The sequence below is a fragment of the Echinops telfairi genome, unplaced genomic scaffold, assembly GCF_000313985.2.
Source record: "Echinops telfairi isolate 266 unplaced genomic scaffold, ASM31398v2 ScPeMD7_31;HRSCAF=116, whole genome shotgun sequence".
Classification (NCBI taxonomy): Eukaryota; Metazoa; Chordata; class Mammalia; order Afrosoricida; family Tenrecidae; genus Echinops; species Echinops telfairi.
The window spans coordinates 26,551,133-26,574,966 of NW_022103928.1; the positions used below are offsets into that span (position 1 = coordinate 26,551,133).

General features: G+C 41.7%; 1 protein-coding gene across 3 annotated transcripts in view; it reads left to right on the forward strand.

Annotated features, from left to right (window-relative positions):
• The window catches only part of PPARG (peroxisome proliferator activated receptor gamma), a 208,123-nt gene that overhangs the window by 77,334 nt on the left and 106,955 nt on the right, over nucleotides 1-23,834 (forward strand). For all 3 annotated transcript variants that reach the window (XM_045289979.1, XM_045289978.1, XM_045289980.1), the window contains exon 2: nucleotides 9,812-9,886. The gene's annotated coding sequence lies outside the window, so the exon portion shown is untranslated. The remainder of the gene's footprint in view (nucleotides 1-9,811; nucleotides 9,887-23,834) is intronic.

Here is a 23,834-nt window from a genome sequence, read left to right on the forward strand (position 1 = left end):
TAGAAAGAAAATGTTTTGAGAATGATGATGGCAACAAATGTACAAATGTGCTTGACACAGTGGATGTATGTATGGATTGTGGTAAGAGTTGTACAAGCCCCCAATAAAATGATTTTTTAAAAAGAAAGAAACCAAAACCAAATTAAAAAGCATACAGGAAAAGAAAGAAGGATATCAAATGTATGACTCCATTTACATGAAATATCAAGAATAGGTCCATCCAGACAGAAGCACATGGGTAGTTCCGTGGTGGAAGAATAGGTCCATCCAGAGATGTCAAGTAGACTTGTGGTTGTCAAGGGCTGAGAGGGAGAGGAAAGGTGGGGTGACTGCTCAATGGGCAGGTGGTTTTATTATAAGTGATGAAAATATTTTTAAAGTAGAGGCGATGACTATAAAATAGTATTAATGTAATAAAGAAGGCCAAGTTGAATACTTTTAAATGATTATATGAATCTTAGCACGATTAGTTATATGAATCTTAGCATGATTTTTTTTTAATCCTCAGAGATTGGCCTAGCAGTCAATTCTGCTGCTAGGAATATGCCTAGTAGGCTTGGAAGCAGTAATGCAAGCTGGCATGTGTACACCCAAGTTCACTGCAGCACTATTGGCAATAGCCAAAGGGTGAAATGACCTAAATCTCTATCTACACACAAACGAATGGGTCCACAAAATGGGGTACAACCATGGACTGGAATGCTCCAGATCCAGAAAGAGAAACGAAGCCCTGATACGTGTGACAGCATGCTCAGTGAACTAAGTCCATCATAAAGGGACCAATCCAAGGCTCAGTCAAAAAGTATTCCTTAAAACTCACAGACACATTTACACGTTTACAAAAGATCAAGTTCTGAAGTGGCAAAAGCAGTGCGGTCAATCTAATTTTCTCCAACGAGGACAACAAAGAATAATTGATGAGAATGCTTAGTTAACGCAAAACATGGGATCTGGTTTCTTAGTTTGCGGGTTAGCTTAGGCTGAGCTATTTAGAAAAGCAAAACGGTGCAGCTTATATATGAGAGGGCTTCCAAAAGCTCACTGGAAAATATCGAATGAAAAGACAATGGAATTTTATCGTGAACCTTTTCAAGTCCCTTATTACTTATATATAGAGAGAGGAAATGGCCCATGCAGCTATAGAGGGCGGCAAGGGCTAAGTCCACAAATCAGATGTTAGGCTGGAGGCTTCTCCTGACTCACAGATCAGCAGGGACTGATGAACCATAGATTGGCAGGTCAGGCAGCAGACTGCTGGCTGCAGAGACAATTGAATCCAAGACTGATATTGTAAGATGACAGGGGGCTGCAGACTCCTGGGATTGGCCAGTCATATGGCAGGCTGCTGGCTCAACTCCAAAGAAACAGAGCTCAGATAATAAGCCAGATGCAGGATCCACATCCAGCAAAAGGCAAGCATTTACTAGGGCATTCATATGCATATATTGGAAGCAAGCTACAGTCCTGAAGAAATTGCTTTTCAATTGACCTAGCAGATCTCATGGTGGAGGTGATTATAACATGTCTAATCTCATTGTGGAAGGGTGAACAATTGCATGAATCATGGCTGAGCCAAGTTGACATGCAACCTTAAGCATCACAGGAGTTTAAGCTCAGGGTTTCATGGGGACAGTCCAGTTATGATGATGATGATGATGATTTTTTGCCAAGCAGATAATACATTTTTATTGCAGTTGAAAGTATGCATCGCCATTGATTACATGCTTCAAATTGCATGGTGATTCTCACCCTCCTTCAGACATTTACTGTGAATTTCAGTGCTTCTGTTCTACCGCCTAATCCATTGCAAAACCTTGCAAGCAGCTATCCAAATGACAACAATTGGTCTCTTGACACCTGGAGCAACAATGGAAAGAAGAGTCAAGAATTGAAAGAGGAAGTGGAATGCATGATTGAGTGCCTTTATGTACAACTGCCTCCTCTGTCATGAAACCAGAGGACTGGATGGTGCCTACCTACCATTACTGAACGTTTTTTATCCCAGTTTCGGCAGAGGAATCCTGATCAGATTTTCATGGACTTCAGACTTTCAGGAGTCATTGAGACAAGCTGAACCCCTGAAACTATTGCCCTGAGATAATCTTTAGCCTTGAAACAATAAACTAAAAATATCCTTTAAGTCTTCTTTAAACCAAACAACAGCCTGGTTATCTAGTAAAAAAAAAAAAAAGCCTGCTATGAGCATTGTGCTCTTTTAAAAACTACCAATGTGAGATCAAGCTGATAACAGCAACTCAGAAGATTATATAGGAAGCCCAGGGAGAGGTGATTCTATCTTCACAGGGGAGAAGGAGGGTGAGAATAGTTTGTGCAATTTGAAGACTGTAGTCAATGCCACTGTAGCATATATGCGGGATTATTCAATTGGTGCAGGATTTTCATGTGTATTTTCAACTACAATAAGAAGGAAGTATCCACTTAACACAACAATATTCAGGAACGGAGATAGGAAAAACAAAAAACGTCGCTGCCCACCCACCGATCCTGTAGGACAGGGTAGAAACTGTGAGTCTTTGAGACAGAAACTCTGTATGGAAGGGAAAGCCCCATCTTTCTCCCAAGGGGAAGCTGGTGGTCTCGAACTGCTGACTGCAGACTGCAGCCCAACGTGTAGCCACCCGGAGAAGGGGAAAATAATTCTCGATGTAAGGAAACAAAGCCTACTATGATGAATAAGTATGGAGGTGGGGAAAACTTTGCAGAGATCAGCCAGTTTGAAGCAGCTCACTCATGAAAGGGAGCAGCGAGAAATGTGGTTGGAAAGGTGGATACGTTAGAAAGGGCCTGAGTGTGGGTTTTATCCGATCACCAGTGGGGAGGTCCCAGATCTTATGAAGAAGAGTGAGATGGTTTAATCAGAATATTAATTTGCCAGAAGACTGTCCAGATGCTCCAGGCTTGCTTCCTGGCCAGTACCCCTCATGCACAGCCTCCATCCACATCAGGGAAGGTTTCTGTGTGGTGTGGTGCCGACTGAGACGGAGGAGGAAGGAAAGCCTAGCCGTTTCATGCTGAAATTCAGCCATTGAAAACCTTTGGGTCAGAATGATCCCTTCTGCCGCCTATCATGGGAATGGTGTGGGCCTGGGCTATTCGGTTCCTGCCGCACATGCTGTGGGGCCAAGGGCGATGTGTGCCAAGGAAGCTGCTGGGAGGCCGTTGGATGCTCTGCCCATCAACACCAGGAGAGCAGATGTGAGAGACACCGGAGAGCAGTACGAGGCACTAGTACTTCATATGTGGTCTATGGATCGAAGCCGGGGCACAAGCTATTGGTCCCTGATTGGCACATGGCAAGTTCAGATTGGAGAGCAAGAGTCTGGAAACTTTTGCTGCCATCACATGGTCTTATATTTTATAAAGATAACCACAGCAGATTAAAAAGAAGAGGAAAAACTCTCCTTAAGAACCACTGCCCTCAAGGTACAATCATTCCGTCTCCTTTTTGTGCCACGGGTTGTGTTTCTGGAGACACAGCAGGAAACAGGATACACCAGGCCCTTCCCTGAGGGTCTTCCTAGCTGATAGGCCATCCTCCCCTGTCACAGGATTGCTAGAAATTGAAGGAAGCAAGGGCGCTCAGCTCACTATCAGGAAGGTCTTTGGGAAAGACTGCCTATGAGAAAATAAGTGTTTTGTCACCAGAAATGTGTTACACAATTAGAGACTAGTCATTTGTCACAGAAGGACCATCTTTTAAGGAGAAATAAATTAGGTGATTTATAAGGCCCCTTCCTACTCTAAACAACTGACTCCCTTTTCGGTAATGCTAACTTCGTTGAACACATTGCATAAATGACTGTATAAGAACACTAGTACATCCAAGTTCCCAGACACCCGCATCACGACTTGTATTGATATTTGTTTAAATTTGAATGCAAATTGGATAATAAACTTATCTGTACAGTTGCTTCCACAAAACAACAACAAAAAACATTTATTGCCTTTGAGTCAATGGCGACTCCTGGGAACCTTATGTAGGAAGAGCAGAACGGTCCTGTGGGTTTCCAAGTCTCTTAACTCTTTACGAGAGTAGAAAGCCCTGGCTTTACTCTGGAGCAGCTAGTGATTTCGAACTGCTGACCTTGCAGATAGCATCCTCTCGTAACCACTACGCCACTTGAACAAAAAAAAACACAAAGTATGAGTCTCTAATGCCTCCTGAGTTGTCAAGCCAATGTAAATCTTTGAAGTCAATTCCTCTTTCATGTGATATTTTCAGCACTACGCTGATGTCTGCAGAAGTGACTTGTGTAAGTCGCAATCATGCTGCTGACCTTGAAATCACGTGTTCTTTCTCCTGTGATGTCATGTCATTGGTGCACAAGGGTGGGCATGACTACTCATTTGGGGCCATTGTCTTTGGGATGCCATTTTGATGGAGGTGAAAGTTCAAGTAACTTTATCTCAAAGCTATTTGGCCTAATGACTCAGAATTTACAAATGTAATGGTCCACAATTCATAGCTAGAATGTTCACAGGTTATTTTCACTCTGGAGATTCTGGCAGACTTAGACTCCTGTAAGAACTCTCTCCTCCCCAAATGAGAGTCAGTCCAAAAGCACTGCGACTAGTGTTCCAGTGCATCTGTGGACGCGTTGATTCTAAACAACGTGTGTGTAAGCAGGCCTCGATGATGAGCACTGGCACGTCTTCCCAGGAAAAGGCTTGTCTTAGCCTCTGTAGAGACTCTGCCCATCTGGGGAACGTTCTCCAGGGCTACCCTATCAGAATTTTGTTGGGAAACCTTACCCCATTCACCCTACAGCCCTGATCTTGCCCCTTCAGCCTTCCTCTTGCTCCCTAAACTCAAGACCATTGAAAAAGAACATGGGTTTTTGTGTCCTCTACATTCTCTATCCTCGGTGCCTAGAGCGCTGAGAACAAAGATGACTGTTTTTATATTTTGAATGTACAGACTTACCCTACTTTCTAGTAAGAAATAGCTACTGTGCCTTCTTTGAAATAGTGTTATTTTAGTGGATAACTTAGTTTGTAATGGATTTTTAACAATTTAATGAAAATGTGCAGATAGAATGCTTTCCTTCCATTCGGTCTACTCCACAGTTTATATCCCTTAAAGGGCCAAGGTAGGATTTAGCTATCGTTATAAAGGGCCATGCCTTCATGATATCAGTCACCAAAACCAAAACATAACTTGTAGATGAGAATAGTTACTATATATTTATTTAGCACTTACTCTGTTTCAAGCTCTATTTTAAGCACACATCATATATTATCTCATTTATTCTCTATATCATGAGATCTGTGAATACATGTAATAGGGTCTATACCTAAATGTGAGATATTATGTATGAGGAGATATACAGAATAGCATAGATCTTTTTTCGTCTTTCGCTGTGGAGATGAATTGCATAGCAAGTTTTGAATGTTGTTTTGTGTCTGTTAGGTCGATTCCAACCCATGGTGTTCCCAGGTGAGCAGAGTAGAACCGCCCTCAGGGTTTTCAGTGCTGTCACTTTTCAAAACAGGTGGCTTGACCTTGTTTCAGAGGCACCTCCGGGTGGGTTGGAAGGCCAATTTGGGGCCAGCAGTGGAGTGCTTTATTGGTATATATAACCTGTATCATGTAGCAACCTGGGGCAAAGATGTCACTGCCCATCTGGAGTCTGCCGTCCTGTGGAGTCAGTCAGCTGTGGTGCAGGGGAGTGGGGGAAGACTCGCATGTTTTAATTTTAAGGAATAAAAATGATCCATTTGGGTGCACTTATTATAGACATCCATCTTTCCCTAACCCACTAAAGAGACCTTTAATTTGACCCTTCCTTCCCACACACTCAGAAAAGTTGATCTTATAAAGTCGCTTCTGAGATTTTCATGATGAAATGCTGGAGAATGAGGAGAACGAGATCGGACATGAAAAGCTGGAGGAGATTTCAGTCACGCTACATAATAAGATAATACTGGTGGCATAGTGGTTATGCATTGGGCTGCTAACTGCAAGGTACGAAGTTTGAAACTGCCAGCCCCTCTTTGGGAGCAAAACGAGGCTTCCTACTCCCGCAAACAGTTACAGTCTCAGAAACGTGCCGGAGCAGTTGTGTCTCACCCTCTAGGGTCGCCATGCGCCGGCATCATCTCAATGACAGTGCGTTTGCCTTTTTGTGAGGCGTAATACAGAGATGAGAAAGAAATGAAGGGGGGAAGTTGGGCACTGAGTAAGGTAGACTGAAGAAGAATCGGACATGAATTCTAGTGCTGGTGAAGAATAATGAAAAAAACAAACCACCCAAATCTGTCTTGGAAGAAGTACTGCCAGAATGCTGCATAGAAGCAAGGATGGCAACACTTGGTCTCGTGGTATCAGGAGAGAAGGACATAAGTCAAGGAGCAGCAAAAAAGAGGGAGACCCTGGACGAGGTGGATTGCCACAGTGGTTGCCACAGTGGGCTCAGGCAGGACCAGGTTTGTGAGGATGGCGGGGATGGAGCTGTGTTTAGTTGTGTTCAGTTTGCACATTTGGTCACTCCAAGCCGGGGCCAACGCAAGGGCCCCTGAGGACAGCAAGCACAAAGTTGAAGTGCTTGGCTGGAGGTCTCAGGAAAAGAGGCTGGAGTAGCAGTCATCTGGCAGGAAAAGGATGAGGAGAAACTGGTCTCCACGTGGAGCCACTGGCTAGTGCAGCCGGCTAACTGGCTGCTCTCCAAAAGGTTACAGGTTGTGTCCACCCAGAGGTGCTTTGAAAGGAAGGCCTGGCAATCTACTGCCAGCAACATCAGCCATTGAAAATCCTGTGGCGCACGGTTCTTCTCGGACACAGATGGGTCACCGAGAGTTGCGGTCAACCCACAGCAGTGGATTGGTTCGGGTCTCCGGGTAGCTAAGGGAGGAGGGCATTTTAACTGAGGATGGGCAAAATATGAAACACCGCAGAGGCAGAAGCAGGGCTGCGGTACTGGAGCCGTCTCATGCCAGCCCTTGAATGTCAGTTAGTAACTTCTCCGCCGTTTATGAGTCCATTGTCAACTCCAGCCATTATTAAACCTTTAATTAGAAAGACTTACAATTAAATACATTATATTAAATGCAAAGGTTAATAAGATAGCCAAGCCAAAGCACCCCCTAATTGTTTTACACGGTGGAGGTTACTGTTTGTCTTTTGTGTCTGTGTGATGGAAATAATGATGTGGGTCACGGTGCCATGTCTCCCGACGGTCTTCGGAAGCTTCACATTGGTAGCTTGAAATCAGTCATGGGAATGTTGACACCACAGAAGTCAGTAAATGCTACACATCAGGTCTCCCCTTCCCCCTACGCAGGGGGGCCAGTAGTTAAACATTTGCCAGCAGATCAGAGGGTATACTTGTAGAGTATAAAGACTAATGGATTTAGCAAGAAGGAGAAACCTGGTGACGTCCCCTTGAATTTCAGTGGAAGGTGGAGGCAACAGTGAACTGGATTGAAAAGTAAATATGGGAAGTCAAGAAACAAGAATTCAAATAGTTTGAAACTATTGAGTTGGAGTTTTGCAAGTTATTATTGTTGATGGTGGTTTTTGTGTCAAGGATAAGGTTCACAGGGTAAATGTAATGCTAATGTAGTTTATTTTTTCCAAAAAGGAATACTATATTCAAAATGCTTGTGTTAGAGCCTTTTCTGCTGGAGAATCTTAAGGACCTAGTATTTAACAATTAAAATGAAGTGGGTTGTAAGTTCCAGATACCTGTTATTATTGTTGTTAAAGAAAGGTTGTTTTGTGTCTTAGGTTATTTTAAAGAAATATTGTCAGAGTGAATTCTATGGAGTTTATTTTTAGTTTTTACTGCTGCATTGGGGGTGGGGAGGGGCAATCATACGGTTCCTAAAATTTGACTTAGTGCTATGATTCCTTATTTTAAGATTTCTCAATACTAAATCTTTGTCTTTCTGAGATCAATTTGATTGTGATGGCTTATTCTTTTGATATGCTATTGACTTTTCTAATGAGCATTTTATCGATCATGGAGCTGAGATTTTACTCTTTGTTGGTTGTCGGGTTTTTGCCTTTACTCACTTCCTGCCTGCTTCGTTATGAATTCACATGCATCTCAGAGGGAAATCAGTGCATGTATCCAGGAAGTCCAGTAGGAACTAAACTTAATTTGGAATCAAGATTTTGTTAGAATTTTTCTGTATTAATGTACCTCTTTTATTTTTACACATTTAAGTCCTGTTTTGTAGCTACCATAAATATGAAAGGTCTAAATGGAAGTTCATTTTGAAATAAAGTTATTTCTCATATTTTAGTATCACTACTTATGTTTGACTAGCAAATTAGAGAATTTATATCAATTGCTATGGTAGAAGTCAGCAGCCACAAACAGGAAACTCAAAAACACTGACAAATTAGATATTTCTATAGAAGAACATGCCCCACACGAAAAAGAAAACCTAGTACTATGATTGATACTGCATCTACAGTAACAGATTTTCAATTTCCAAGCAGAGGTTTTCAGCAGTGCTAGAGAAATTCACAAGCAAAATGCCATTTGCTATAATATATTTTCTTGAATGCTACAATATTTTTGTAAAGGAGGGAGGACATTTTATCCTCCATGGTCTACTTATAACATGCATTAAATAATTGTTTGACTTCAACCTTAAATTGAAATGTATTTGAGGGAAAAGAAAATTAGATTGTTTTTGTATGTTAAACTGTGCAAAACATTTTTTGGCTTGGAAATTGGGATTAGTTAACACCAGTGATAAGGCTGTTGGCAGGAAATGATGTTGTGTCTTTATGAAATGTAATTATTCTAGGATGCCTGGCCCCTTCCTAAGAGCCAACGATGTCATTGTCAGACCTGGACACATTTACTTAGGCAGTCGGCTGCTCTGCTGGTCTTCCTTTAAAAACTCTGTTAGATCTTTTGCATCTAACCAAAAGTCTGACTTTGATCCACTGCTTTGGAGTTTCCAAGGCCGTCATCTCTATGGGAGCAGGCTTCCACACTTCTCTCCCGCAAAGAGGCAGGTGTGCTCAAATTGCTGACTCTTCTGTTAGCATTTGAGTACGTTAGTTACTGTTGCCAAGGCTTCTGTATAACTAAATCCTGCACCATCTTCGTGATAGTATGTTTGAGCCCCTTGTTGTGGCTATTGTATGGCTCTATCTCATCGAGGATTTCCATAGTTCTTGTTGTCCCTCTTCGTTTCCACATAAGATGTCCTTTACAAGCAGTTGTTTTCGTTTTTAACTTTTTATTGTTAATGGGATGAAGATTTACAGAGCAGAGAATCAATTGTAATTCAGCAATTCATCCACATTTACTTAATCTCAGATTCTATATCCACATCTTCACTTCTAAGGGACCTTTTAGTTGTATTTCTTTTAAGCCTGATTTGTTTGTTCTGCCGGAAGGAGGTTATTTTAATAAATAACATCTTTGTATTGTATAACTTTTATCAAGCACCTATCTTTTGGGGTGATTAATCCCTTTCGGATCTGATCGTAGGTGTCGTTATGAACTTGACACAAAAGATGAGTGAGCTAGAGAGCTTTGACTCATGATCAGCCACAGATCAGGGGAAATAGGTGGGAAGAATCCAGCGCATGTCTGTTTTATCACTTAATACCGAGCTTCTCCAGCCCTGCAGGGGTTGCAGTGAGCCATTTGATAGCGGGTTACTTCTGTGAACTATGAAGGTAGGCTCAGGGGAAACAAGCAGAATGAAATCTAACAGGAAAGAAAATGCATTTCTGGATGTACTTTTGGGCAGCACAGGTTGTCTAGGAGTATTGAGTATGTGTATTTGTGTGTCTTAAAATCTTGTTTCTTTTTTGTTCCAGTTGAAAGAAGCCAACTGTAAGCCGCAGACGCACAACAACAAGGCCATTTCCTCAATCAAGAATCACCCTTAAACGGTAGGAAAAGTCACTGTTTATCTTACAGAGTTTACGTTGAAATGGTATCTTTTTAAGAGAACATGCAAATGCTGCATGGTTTCTTATTGTGAAATTTCTTGGAGAACTTTTATTTTGACTAGGAGAATGCTTTAGCAGGCAGCTGAAGGAGTCTACAGTAACATATTTGTCTAAGACAAAACAAAGATAGTAAAATGACCTAGAATTTGAGAAATAACTCAAATCCTAGAGCTTACGTCTCTAGTACACCCTTTACATTCCTTTTCTTTTTCTACCCAGGCCATAATTATAGGTATATTATATGGTTATGCTATTTGTAATCAAACAATTTCTGGTCACAGAGGAGAAAGTAGCTTTATGTACAAAGGGACTTCAGAAAAAGCCATGGAAAATAAATTTTTAAAAACCATAATGGAATTTTCCCAGGAACTTTTTGGAGCCCCCCTTGTATGCCAGTCATGTGCCTTTCTAGGACAAGCTGAATTGTAGGTAGTGCCGTCCATTGAAACTGTGTCCTGCCTGGTCCTGACTTAGTGGTAGAGGACTAGATTGTGGTGTGACTAAGGTTTTATTTAGTCTGAAGACTGCTCTAATTTCATCAAATTTCTAATGTCACCGGATGGATGGTCCATTTCCCCAATCTGCAGATAAATGAAATCCTACATGTTGAAAAGAACTGCCAGAGAAATAGATACAGAAATTAATATAGATGTGTACATATGTCTGGGCTAGTATGGACGCATATGTAAATGTCTGCTGAGAGAGCCTGGAAGTAGTTAACACTAACAGCAAACAAAATCTTAGTTTCTCACTACTATTTTCTGTTAAAAAGTATCAGGGGTCTTTAGAATACTGAGTCATAGAAAATATAAGATTTGCTTGGAGTGTCTGTTGGTACCATAACATAGGAAAGTGCTTTGATATAGGCATATCAAAGGGGACCCAAGTGGTCCAGATGGACATCCTCTTGAGGAAGAGGAAGAGAGGAGACATACAAGATCATGTATCCCCTGACATGATGCTGTGCAAAGGGTACGCCCCTCTGAACCTCCCTTCTTTAAAATACATAGCCTCAGTTTAACTATCAGGCAAACCTCAATTATGGAGAGACATCCCACAAAAGTGTCAATGTCAAAAAGGGCAAATAAATAAGACAGAGCAACAGTCACAGATTTGGAGGAAACTAAGGAAACAGGACAACTGGGACCCTTGGGTCGACTCTGGACCTGGAAAGGCACTGGTGAAATTCACATAAGGTATTCTGGTTAATAGTCTTAGACCAATGTCCGAGTTTTGATCATTGTTCTCTGGCTGTAAGATGTGTAGAGTCAAGGACGCTGGTGGGAAGGGTGTATGGGCATTCTCTCCACTTTTTCTGTCAGCCTACCATTACTACAAAATGAAAACCTAAAAGGGTCACGGTGGCATTAATAAATAATCAGTTTCATTCAATTTTCATGAATTTACAGAGTATCTTTCTATTCATATGCAAGACTGGAGAGAGACAGGTATAGTGTTTCCATCTAAGCTGTAACACGCGTGGTGTATTTCTCGCCCCTCTGCATCCTTAGCTCCACACATTTGCTCTCTGCTAAATGTGTCAGCCAGCTATTTCCAACTTACTGGAAGACCCAGAGAAACTCCACAAGGTGTTCTGCCTCCTTGGGGACTACCTCTTAGCAAAGGTTTTAATGGATGACAATCATCATCTTATTTGACCAGACCAGAATTGTGAAGTGCTTAACCTTGGACTCGTGTGTGGAGAGTAGAGGTGCGCCAGAGGGTCTTTATCGGCTGTGATCTTGGGGAGGCAATTGGCCAGAGATGTCTTCAGAAGCACCTTTCTGTGTGGATTAAAAGAAAAGGCAACTCTTCAGTTAGTGACTGGATGCTTGACTGTAGGGGACCCCTGTCACTTAGTTCTCATTAATCATCTTTTGTTTTGCCAGTCTTCATTGCCCAAGACAATATCTGAAAGAGAACTTTAAATTAGCACTGGCACAGCTCGGGGATATTGTGATAAAGACTTTACACTTGTAAAAAATTGCATTTTCTGTGAAGCAGTATCAAATGAGGTGCATCAGAAGGAGACATGCCCGTCGTATAGTTGAATGATGAGGCAAGAGAAGGCCAGATTGGTCTTAAGTGAGATGTCTGGGAATTCAGGGGATGGAGCGATTTTGCATTGGGCTGCTTGCTAACCAAAAGGTCAGCAGTTTGAACCAACCACCAGCTCTGCAGGGGAAAGAGGGGGCTCTCTACTCCAAAAACCACAGGGGGCACTCTACCCTGTTCTAGAGGGTCCCTGTGAGTGGCCATTGACTGGATAGCAGTGAGTTTGGTTTTTGGGGGGGGGAAGGGTACTGGAGGCTTAAAGGAAACCAATGATAGCATTATTTTTGTTTAGAAAATCAGTCTAACTCATTAAAAACCCTTAAAGCTATGAAAAATGGAAAGACCAGACTAGTTAAAGGCAAAGGATGGGGCAGCTGTGTACTTCGATATCTGAAAATGAGTGTTGGATCTGAATTCAAGGGTTTTGGCATGAAAAATGAAATGCTAAGTATTTGGAATTTGACCCTGATGTTTTCGTGGTTGGCAGCATGTTCTCTTGCATGTTCTTCAGTTTAGGGGGCAGCACTCATTCACACACTTCAGGTAAAACACGAAACGACAGGCATCGTCAATAGTGACGTCTGCATCTTTGTGTGAGGTCATTTATCATAATGAATCTTTTTTTTTTAATCCAGAGGTGATTCTTTGGACTTTATTCACCAAGTATAAATAAAGTCTGTCTCATAGTTGGTGCAAGTAAAAAAAAAACAAAACACAAACAAACCTGGCACACAGGAAACAGTGGAGCTGGGCTGGTTGGGAGAACTACTTGGGGTTAATTTAAAACTAAGACAAATGAATCTATTTAAAAAGATAAAAAAAGAAAGAAAGAAAGCTCCACAAGAAATATCTTTACAGATGGTAGAGGAGAAAACGTTTTAGATAAAAGATATCTGAACTTTTTGGTCGCAGTGATTTTATGACTGAGGAATTCACCTGGTGCCCTGAATCAGAACTCTGTAAATTACTAATGGAACACAGTGATCTTTATCATTTTCTGTATGTGTGCACATGCGAAGTTCAGTCCTGCCCTCTGCAAATAGGCTCTCAGCGCTTAGCTAGATTGCTATGTATGCGTTCAGGCTTTGGGATTGGAACATGGAGATCATGTTTACTTATAAAATCTTAAAGGCAGGTGAGTGGTCCTTCTAGATATAAGATAGGAACTCGGATAAGGTACTTTTGCTTTTTAGATTTTGATCACTGAATTAATTTCATTTAGTTTTACTTCAATTTTAAAACAGTTTATTACTGAAAAGTAATAAAATGTGAAACTTTTGCAGTAAGAAATTACTCAATCCTCAAAACAAAACCTACTATTCTTACTTCTGTGTATTTTTTACTAGTTCTTGTTAACATGTATACATTTTAACCTACTTTTATGATATGAAATAGAGATTATAGCTCTGAGCTATAACACAGAGTTTTAAACATTATATCAGCAATGTAGTAAGGAGCATAAAGATCACTTTAAAGTAAAACATTACCTATCATCTTATCCTAGTCAAACAATTTTGATTTCTGCATGTGAGCTTCCAGTGCTTAAAACAGATCCATATTTATCTTACTTAAATATATTCCTAAGTAATATTTGAGAAAGTAAATACATTGCTATCAGCTCCTCAATGTGCTTGTGTATAAAACTAAGAGATTATCATAAATGATTTCTGAGTTCTCTTCCCACCCAAAAAAAAGTTTTAAAACCTGACTGTACCTAACTCCATAATATTTTCTAGAAAAATATATAACCAGTTACAGTGGGTACTATATTTACTTAAGAAGTAGGGTCACAAACTTTAAGATGTAAAAGGATGCTTCCTAAATGTGATAAAGAAAATATGAGCTAACAATTTGCTAAACCGCAAAATGCAGGGCTAGGGGTGGTGGTGGTAGGGGGGCGGGATTTGATATGAGATTCTTGAGCGGTAGTGAAAAGCAGTGTTCTCAAATAGTAACTTTGATAAGACCTACTATAAAGAGAGATGATATGGAAATTCACTTTGGGCATATTCATAATTTTAATTTTTCCTGGACCTCTTTTGCTTTCACTCTCAAAAGAAGAAATAAGAAAAATAGCTCTTTATAATTTTTGTATTTCAGTGTGTTCATTAACTAATACAATTCTTAATGAGGGACATTTTGTACAGACTGAAAAACAGACACGATAATAGATTTTAGGAAAGCGTCCTAGACAGATATCTTCTTTGTTTCTGCCCTAGGAAAAATTCCACTTATTGGAATATTACTTCTACCTCACACTTATTAGCTTCCCTGACTCATTATCTTATATAAAAGCAAACAATGGTAGTTTTTTTTTTAGAACTACCATAATATATCCCCCCCACCAATTTTGTTTGCCCCACCCGTGAAAACAATGAGCTCCGTGCTCCTGTTGATAGCATGCTTTGATTCATTGAGTGTTTCAGATTGTAGCAGCTCAGTGGTGAGAAGTTACTATTATTCCATGGAGCATACAAGGAAGCGCTTTCAAATTATTCCAGTTATTTTTTCTTTTTGGTCTCTCTTTTCAAGCTCATGAACTCCTTGTGCTTCAATCCAGATCTTGTGATCTGAAATCACTTAAATAACTAAAACCTTACTATTTTCCACCTTTTACATTCCCAGTAGACAGGAGATAGGAAACTTAGTGACGTAAACATCTTTAATAATCTTTAAAAGTCATAAGACCCGGTAGCTGGGACAAGAAACAATTAGGTATATATTTCAGGGAAATACCATAGTGGCATGACTTTTGTTTTCGTTTGTTAACAAGCCACATGACTTTCCTCTTGGAGCCCCAGGAATCCGTAGTGGTCTCCCTTTCCTATTCCGTGTCCTCTACCTCACAGAAGTGTATGTTCCCCTCCGCTCACTTGCTAACATTTGTGACTGCTATTTTTCTTATCTGCAAAGGAAGTACGGCAGCTCCCACTGGGAAAATACCATGGTAGGTCGATCCTAAAATAAGAAATCTAAGGGAAAGGTCATATCCTAATAACTTGTGCAATTCTAAATTCCCATGGAGCTTTGAAATTATGTTGTATGAGTAGAGTAATCACAATGTGCTATTGAACTTCTTCCAGAGAGTGTTGTAAAATTGAGAACACTGTGTATTCAGAAGCAGCCACTGAAATATAGACACCATTTGGCATGACCTAAGATTGTTTTAGCAACCCATTATGAATATTCATGTAAATTGCTCATAACTAAGCAGAAAATCCAAAACATTTTGATTAGGTCATACAAATAATGAAAATTATTTTCCTGTTACTAGAGAGATCTTTAAAACTCAATGTTTTAGCAGGACTGGCCTGCAGGTCTGCTTCGAAGACCCTTGGCTAAGTATCCGACCGATATGCCCTTTTGAGGAGTTAGGATACTGGCATTCCAGTCTCTTCTGTTAAGTGGCAATATCTTGAAACATCTGGACCTCAATTTTCTTATCTGTTGAATAAAGAACTGAATCCCAAGCCCATTATGGCCGAGTCAATTCCAACTACTGGCAGCAACCCCGTGTTTGTTACAGAGTTTTCTTGGCTTCAATCTTTATGGCAACAGAGCACTGGGCCATTCTTTTGTTGGACTTCTGGTGGATTTGCACCACCAAGAGAGTAATGGAGTACAAACCACGTTTGCCATCCAGGTAGCTCCTGTGTTGACTGCTGCGGGTTGCTTTGGATTACTCCCAACGCAGGACCTCCGCGTTGTGGAGGTATTTCTTGTGAGGAACAAGTACAATAAAAGGTGTAAAGGCCTTAGAAATTATTTATACCATCATCTATCTTTAAGGTATTACTAAAAGCATTACCTTTACTTTTCTTTAACTCTTGTTTCCATGAAGCCATCAAAGTTGGGAGAGGACAAATCATTTGAATTATCCCACTCAAGGTGAAAGCCACCAGTACCCCAATCACATCTGAGGCATTCTTCAGTAGGTGAGAGTTTCCCAGAAGGTACTCCATCGTGTTGAGAACAGAGGCAGTACATTTTGCAATCGGAATTCATCGGCTTAATTGGGAAGCATCCTAGCACATACTGGCTTTTTCTGGTGTGAGAACTAGGTCTTGGGGAGTCCAGGTGGGCTACACGTTGGGCTGCTAACGGCAATGTCAGCAGTTTGAAACCACTTGCTGAACAGTTGGAGAAAGATGAGGCTTTCGAATCCCATAAAGAGTTACAGTCTTGGAAACCTGACCTATAGGGTCACTATGAGTCAGAATCAACTTGATGGCAGTGAGCTGCTTTTTGAGTTTGAGAAATGTTAATCCCTAGTCTCTCCTCTCTTATTGCACCTAATTAAGAATGAGATGCAAAGCTTGCTACAGGATTGACTTGTAAGGAAAGAATTTCTGAGGCACATGAATGGATTTACAATTTTGTTTTTGTTTTTCATCTTGATCATGCACTCACCAAAACATGACAGTCCCTTCTCAGCCACTTCCGCTTCCATGGTTGGGGAGAGGAATACTTGGTTCACAGACTGATTTTGCCCTTTCAGCTTCCTGTAGCTTCAGACTCAAGTATCCCATAGCATACCAATTGCCACCGAGCCAGCCCTGATGCCCGAGACCCACCCACAGAGTAGAACTGTGCTCCTTGGGTCAGATAAAGGGCTAGAATAGTTATTTGGGGTTGCTATTTGTAAATAGAAGCCGTCCTAGTGCTGTTGTGGGTTAGGCATTGGGCTACGAATACAACAGCAAAGTCAACAGATCATACTCACAAGCCACTCCTTGGGCGAAAGATGAGGCTGTCTGCCCCAGTACAGATTTACAGTCTCGGAAACCGGAGGCAGTATCATTAGGAGTCAGAATCGACTTGATGGCAGTGAGTTGAATTAATTTGTATGGACGATGGTATAGTGGTTACGTGTTGGGCTGCTAACCACAAGGTCAGCAGTTCAAAACCACCAGTGCTCTTTCAGAGAAAGAGGAGGTTTCTACTCTTGTTACAAGTTACAGTCTTGGAAACCCACGGGGACAGTGCTACCCTGTCCTATCGCGACCCTAAGCGTAGGAATCGACTGGATGGCAGTGAGTGGCTTTATTATTTATTAAGTACTTATTGAACTCATGTTCTGTATTCAGCACTGTTCTAGATACGATAGAAATGTGGCCTATTCCTTGCTCACAGTCTTTTTTCACAAACAATATCTACAGGTATTTAAATAAATGGATGGCGTGACTTTCAGGCCATTGAGAATTTTAGCAGTGGTTGCTGTGACACAGCAGTTAGGTACCCAGCTGCTCACTAAAGAGTTGGGAGTTTGAATCCACCCATAGTGCCATGGGGGAAACACCTAGCAGTCTGCTCTGGTAAAGGTTACAGCCTAGCAAATGCTCTGAGGCAGTTCTCTTTACCACCCGGGGTCTCTATGAGAAGAGCATCAACTCCACGGGACGATTAACCATCACAACTGATGCAGTGGGAAGAGTGCGAATCGGTGAGGAATGAGGAAAGGTTGTAAGGTTGACATCTCTCAGCATCAGCACTCAGAAGAGGCAGCCCCTGTGAGAAGATGCTATTTCCACCACGGGGCGGGGGTGGGAGGGTTTGAAAGGATCGCAAGACGAAGGTGGCGACTGTGTCAGTGGAGATTAATGGCAAAGGTGTAAGTGGCACGCAGATTTACAGAAGGAGTAGCCAACATCGGGCCTCCAAAATGGTATTTTACTTGGGGGAAATCTCATAAAAAATAAGGTAACCCGGTAACAAAGCAGTCTTGATCAAGTCTCTCCTCCTCCTCAGGGACTCCGTTCTCCAAACGTAAAATTGGCATTATTGGTAACCGCTGTTGAGTGGGCTCTGACTCATAAGGACGCTGAGTAGAACAGAACAGACTGTGGCCTGTTCTCCCCCTTCTTACAGAGGTTGGTTTGTCGGAGCCCTTGCTGAAGCCTAAGAGGCTCATGTCTTCCAGCGCAATGCTGGGCAGTCTCTTATTGTGACCCACAATGTTCTCATTGGCTTTCTTTTTATCCCCAGAAGTAGATCACCAGCCCTTTCTTCCTATTTTTTCTTAAGCTGGAAGCGCCGCTGAAACCTGTCCACCATGGGTGACCCTGCTGGTATGTGAAATACCAGTGGCATAGATTCCAACATCATAGCAACATGAACACCACTCTAGTGTGCCAAACGGATAGACAGATGGTAAATTTGGGTTAGACACCTTGATCTTTATGGCTCTTTCCAATACCTTCTAAGTCTTGTGGAGTAGGATAACGTTGCTCTGTTAACATAGGGGTCATACAGGTTTATTATCCATGGTACCATCATATGTACAAAGGAAATGTTTATAATTTAAATCTTTAAGTCAAAATTTCTGAATGTATTCCTTGGTACCTTATTAAAAATCAAAATGATCTGAATAGATGTATGCTATTATTGTTAGTTGCCGTCAAGTTGATCCCAATGGATGGTGACCCAGGTTTTCAGAGAAGGACTGATTCATAGGATTTCCCAAGGTCTGACCTATCGGCAGCTGATTGCCGGGTGTGTCTTCCAAGCTGCCTGTAGATGATGGTTTGAAATGCCCATATTTTCGCCAGTCGTCAGGTGCTTACCATTTATACAATTACTATACTACTCCCTGTAAACCCTCTGAAGGCAAGAGCTATCTTCTAGTCTCTGTTGTGTCCCCAGGATTGAGCACAGTATTTGACATGGAATAGCTACTTGTTCGTTCGTTTTTAAGGAAGGCACCTGTATTAAAGGAATGATAATTAAAGCCAATCATGAGGCTCCATACAGTGCTCTGTACTATGCCCGTTCTTCCTTCTCCTCTTGATACCCTTTATTATAACCACTTCGGGACCGATTCATTTTCGTCTGTTCTTTGTTTTTCCGTTTGGTTGGTATGTTAGATTTCTGAAAAGAGAAAGTAGAAGTTATCAATTGATATTTAGTGGAAACCTTGGCATTTTCAAAAATATCTTTTGTAGTAACTTCAAAATGAATCACTAGAACACTTTTCCATCCTCTGCTAATTGAAAATTTACCAAGACTATTTCCTGTATTCTAAAAAAAAAATCATGTTTCGTATTGTGGAAGAAAAATTACTTAAACAAGCAAATCTATTTCTGAACAAATGTAGTGATGCTTGGATAGGAAGAAAAAGAAAGCCACAAGATGTCAGCCCAAATTTAGTAATGCTTCCCATCTTAGACACATGATTTTTGTGGTTTTGGGGGCTAGCTAAAGGCTACAAAATGTCACTATAATATCGTTTACTTCCGTAGGGGCTCTTGCTAGCTCTGCTCCTCCAGATAGGAAACCCAGCCGAGTATGACAGTAGAGTTTATTGCACTTCCAGTTAGAAGCATTTTAGCAAGATGAGCTGAGCATTAGAGGAAACGAATTTCAATGGACAGCATTCGAGTGACACAGAGGAGACTTTTCCCAGACTGCTCCAACTGATTGGCAACTGCCGTCTTTCACAGGTGGGGAAGTTACAGCTAGCACCAAATCGACAGAGACACCCCTGGGTAGTGTTCAGAAGTGAGGAACTAGACTGCCAGGACACGTTTCCCAAGAAAGGTTTTTATACTGTACGGTGTTTCCCAGACGGCCATCAACTCTGCTTCCTGCTGTTTGCAGGGCTACGTCATCTTCTAGACTTCTAAGGAGGACATCAGAGCAGGGTGGTCCCTTCACTGTTAGCGCCTATTATCTGCACCCGGTGGGTGCGAAGGCATGTCCTTGTCCCCTTTCATCCCATTGCTCATCACTGCCCTGGAATTGGAAATTTAGAGGATTGGTTGGTGAGGGATGCCTAAAAACGCACATCTTCGTAAATGGCTACTTGATTTTGATGTCAAAATACAAATATTGGGCGGGTCTCCCAAGTCTCCAAACCCTGAATTTTCCATGAAAGCCTTCCCCACATTCTGGGTTTTGAGTCAAGACAGCAACACAGCTGTTAAAATAATAAATAAATAAATAAAAATTTGAAAGAAGAGAATGAATTTTCTCTCAAAAATTTATTCCATTTGAAGTGCCCCGCCCCCCCCAAAAAAACAACTATGTGCTCATGGTGCTATTTTTAAAGACTGATCAATTTCCTAAGATATACATTACAAATTATGTTGAAAAGAGAGTGGCATGTGATTTAAAATAGGAGCGCCTGATTGACAGCCATCCAGTAGAAAAAGAGAAGGGGTTGGATGTTAGGAGCCGCCTACACTTCCCCTTTGAACTGCTGCTGCTTTTTATGTGAGCGGTTCTGTTTGCCCGGCGGGGTTACACACCCTTCTCTGTACTGTGCGAGCATTAACCACCTACCAGCCAAGGGTTTCAGCCGAGCCTCGGTAGGGACGTCTCAGACAGGAAAGAAGGGCTTTATTTCTATTTAGCTAACACTTCTGGCCTCTGGGCGTTGGGTAAGAAGTCCAGTAAAGAGGTCCCTGGAGAACACAGTATCTCTGATGAGTGTTTGTTACCTGACTCACGTGTTCGATTCTCCTCGTGAGTTTGATTCCCAGCAGCCTGAGAAAGACGAAAAGCGTTCCCTCTTTCTAACCAGTGGCGAGTGGTTGTGTGTTGTTGAAGTGTGAGGAGCCCAAACTGAACGAAGGAAGAGCACAGCGGAGACAGCAAGACGACAGCTAGCCTCAGTGCTTTGGGTACTAGCTGAGGACGACTGCAGGCCGGAGATCCCAGTCAGAGACTCCCCACTCCAGTCGCACGGAGGCTTAGTGACTGCTGTTCTTCACCGCAGTGGGGTTAGGTTGGGGAGCGTTCTTTGAAATGTATTCTCCAGTTACCAAAGAGGTGTTAAAATTTCAGAATTTTTCCAGCAAAAGCGTCACCTGCTTTTATCAGAATCACTCATCAAGTTGAAATGTAGGAGTATCTTTTATCAGCAAACAATCCAAGCAAACAGATAAAGATAATTCTTTAATACCTAACTGGCACTTGCAAAATTGTTTTCCCTTGAAAAATATATGTCCTGGAAAGGTAAAATTGGGATGGAAGGCATTGAATTCTGCTCTGAGAACCCTACTGGGTAGACCAATTGTGCTTTGATTTCTTTAGCCTGATTCTGATGTTCCCTTAATTTCCAATTGACCACTCCACTGGAGGAAGATAAAAAGCATAACCAGATATCCATGTGTTTGAAATTGTAGATCAACCGCTTTTTCCCGTTATTCATGTGGCCTTAAACATTAACCACTAAGCGTACTTAATATCTGAGCCATAGAATTAGAATTTGGCAATTCTGGGTAACTTCAGCACTCTAAGCTGGATCATTGGACCTGCCCTCGTTGACGTGGTCAGGTGCCTTCTACTCAGTTCCAAATCAGAGTGACCCTCTGGACACGGAATGAAACCCCGGGGTCCGGCGCCCTCCTCACAATTGTTCTGATGTTTGAGGCCTTTGTTGTAGCCACTGGGGTCTCCCTTTGCGTCTCTGCTCCCCCACTAACCAAGCACGATGCCCTTCTCCTGACACGTAGAAAGTCCGTGAAATGAAGTCTTGCCTCTAAGGAGCATTCTAGGTACACTTCTTCCCAAACAGATGTTTGTTCTTCTGGCAGTCCATGGTATTCTCAATATTTTTTCACCAGCACCATAATTCAAATGCATTGATTCTTCGGTCTTCCTTATTCAATGTCCACCTTTCACATGCGTATGAAGTCACTGACAATGCCGTGGCTTGGGCCAGGAGCAGGTTGGTCCTCAAAGTAACATCTTTTCTTTGCAACACTTTCGAGAGATCTTGGGCAGCGATGAATGGATTTCTTGACTGCAGTTTACAAAATCCTTGACAACTTGACAACCGGAAGTTGTGAAAAAAGGAAAGGGAACTCATAAAGATCGACATTCTAGGCATTAGTGAGCTGAACTGGACTGGCAGTATCCGTTACTTTGCCGGGAATGACAGGTTCAAGAGGAAAGGGGTCGCATTCATTGTCAAAAAGGACATTTCAAGAACTATCTTGAAGTACAATGCTGTCTGTGATAGGTCCTGCCCTTAGTACTGTTGTCTCGCTCTCTCTCTCTCTCTCTCTCTCTCTCTCTCCCCCTTTCCTTCTCTATACACTCTTCATTAGCCAGATCAGAAGGCAAAAACAGTGGCAATCTAATCGAAACTGAAAACAAGTTAGCAAAAAAATGAACATTTACAAGATAATCCCCTAAAACATTAGTTGGTGTCTGTTATTCATTTTTCATACTTTATTTTTGTTATTGTTAAGTGTGTGTACAGCAGAACATATGTCATTCTGCAATTCTATGTGCACAACTCAGTGACATTGATGACAGTCTTCCAGTTGTGTGAACAGTCTCACCCCCCAGTTCTGGGCTGTTCCTCCCCTGTTCGCATCAATTCCTCGCGCCCCTAAGGCTCCTATCTAATCATTCCAGTTGCTGTTGTCCATTTGATCCCCTGTAGATACTTATTAAGACAGCACACTGCTCAAGACAGACTTTCTTTACTGATTATGCTATTGTTTAGGTTTAAGAAGACTTCCGGGGGTATTCTTGACTTAACCCTTTTGTGACAGAATTGTTTCTGCTTTGATAATCGTGTATTTTCAGTAATCAAAGGCATGCTGAAACCAAGGGGTAAAGGTTCTTTGAGCAATAAGGTTTTTGATACAACTGTGTGGGACACATGCAAGGCTTCAACAAGTTTGTGGAATATAAAATTCAAAGATAATAGAACTCGAGCCGTTTCCCAAGAAACCTGAGATGCTGGAAATATTGGTGGGTGACATATGACCCATGGGTCATGAAAGGGTTAAGGTTTAAAGATTATCTCAGGGCAGGTTTCAGAGATTCATCCAGGCTCTTGGCTCCAAAAATAATTTGAAATTCTGGCTCTGCATGTTCTCTTTTTTGCTAAGTCTTCTCCTATAGAACCTTTTATCAGTATGGTCAGTCAGGCACCACCCGGTTCTTCTGATTTCATGGCCGTTGAAGCAGTTGTTCAGGATAAGTGGAGACGGATCTACCTGGAAGCCAGAGACCTTTAAGACCTCAGGAATTACTCACTCACTGCCATCAAGTCGATTCCAACTCATAGGACAGAGTAGAACTGCCCTTTGCCAGTCTCCAATGACCTTTTATAGGAGGAGAAAGCCCTATCTTTCATCCATGGAATGGCTGGTGCCTTCCAACTGCTGACCTTGAGGTCAGCAGCCCAACAATACCCCATCGTGACCAGGCTCCTCCCAGGAACTGTGAATGCTATAAGAAAATAATTCTCTTTTTGTCGTGTTGTGGTTTTTGTGTGTGTCTATTTAGTGAGGGTCTACACAGTTGTTTAAGTTTCTGTTCAACAGTTTCTACACAGGTTATTAAGTGACATTGCTAACAGCCCTCATAGTGTGTGAGCATTCTCATGACCGTCATTCTGGTGCTTCAATTTCCACTAGTCTAGTTTCCCTGCCTTCTTATACTCTGTTTCCAAAATGTGGATCGGATGAGTATTTGCAGAGCAGACACGTTTTCCATTCAACGAGTCACAAGTTTTGTTCGCTCTCACTGATTGCCATCCCATCCTGAGACATCCTTATTCTACTTCCGCCCCGTCTTTCTGATTTCCATCTCTCCTTCTTTCCTAACCCTTCTGAACTTTGGAATATGCTTGTTCTTGAGACCCTGGATTGTACAAGGTTTTTTCCCCCCTATGAAAAGAATCTCGCCTATTTTCTGTCTTTATGAGTTCATTAACATGCGAGCCACTGAACAGTCCGACCAATTAACTGCCCATATTTTTATCACTGGACGGGAGTGTCTACTTCATTCCAGGTAAAATTGAACTTCTGGTAAACACAGCAATCTAGAAAGCACTTTTGATGTCTGCTCATGTACAATGTTTCTTAAACAT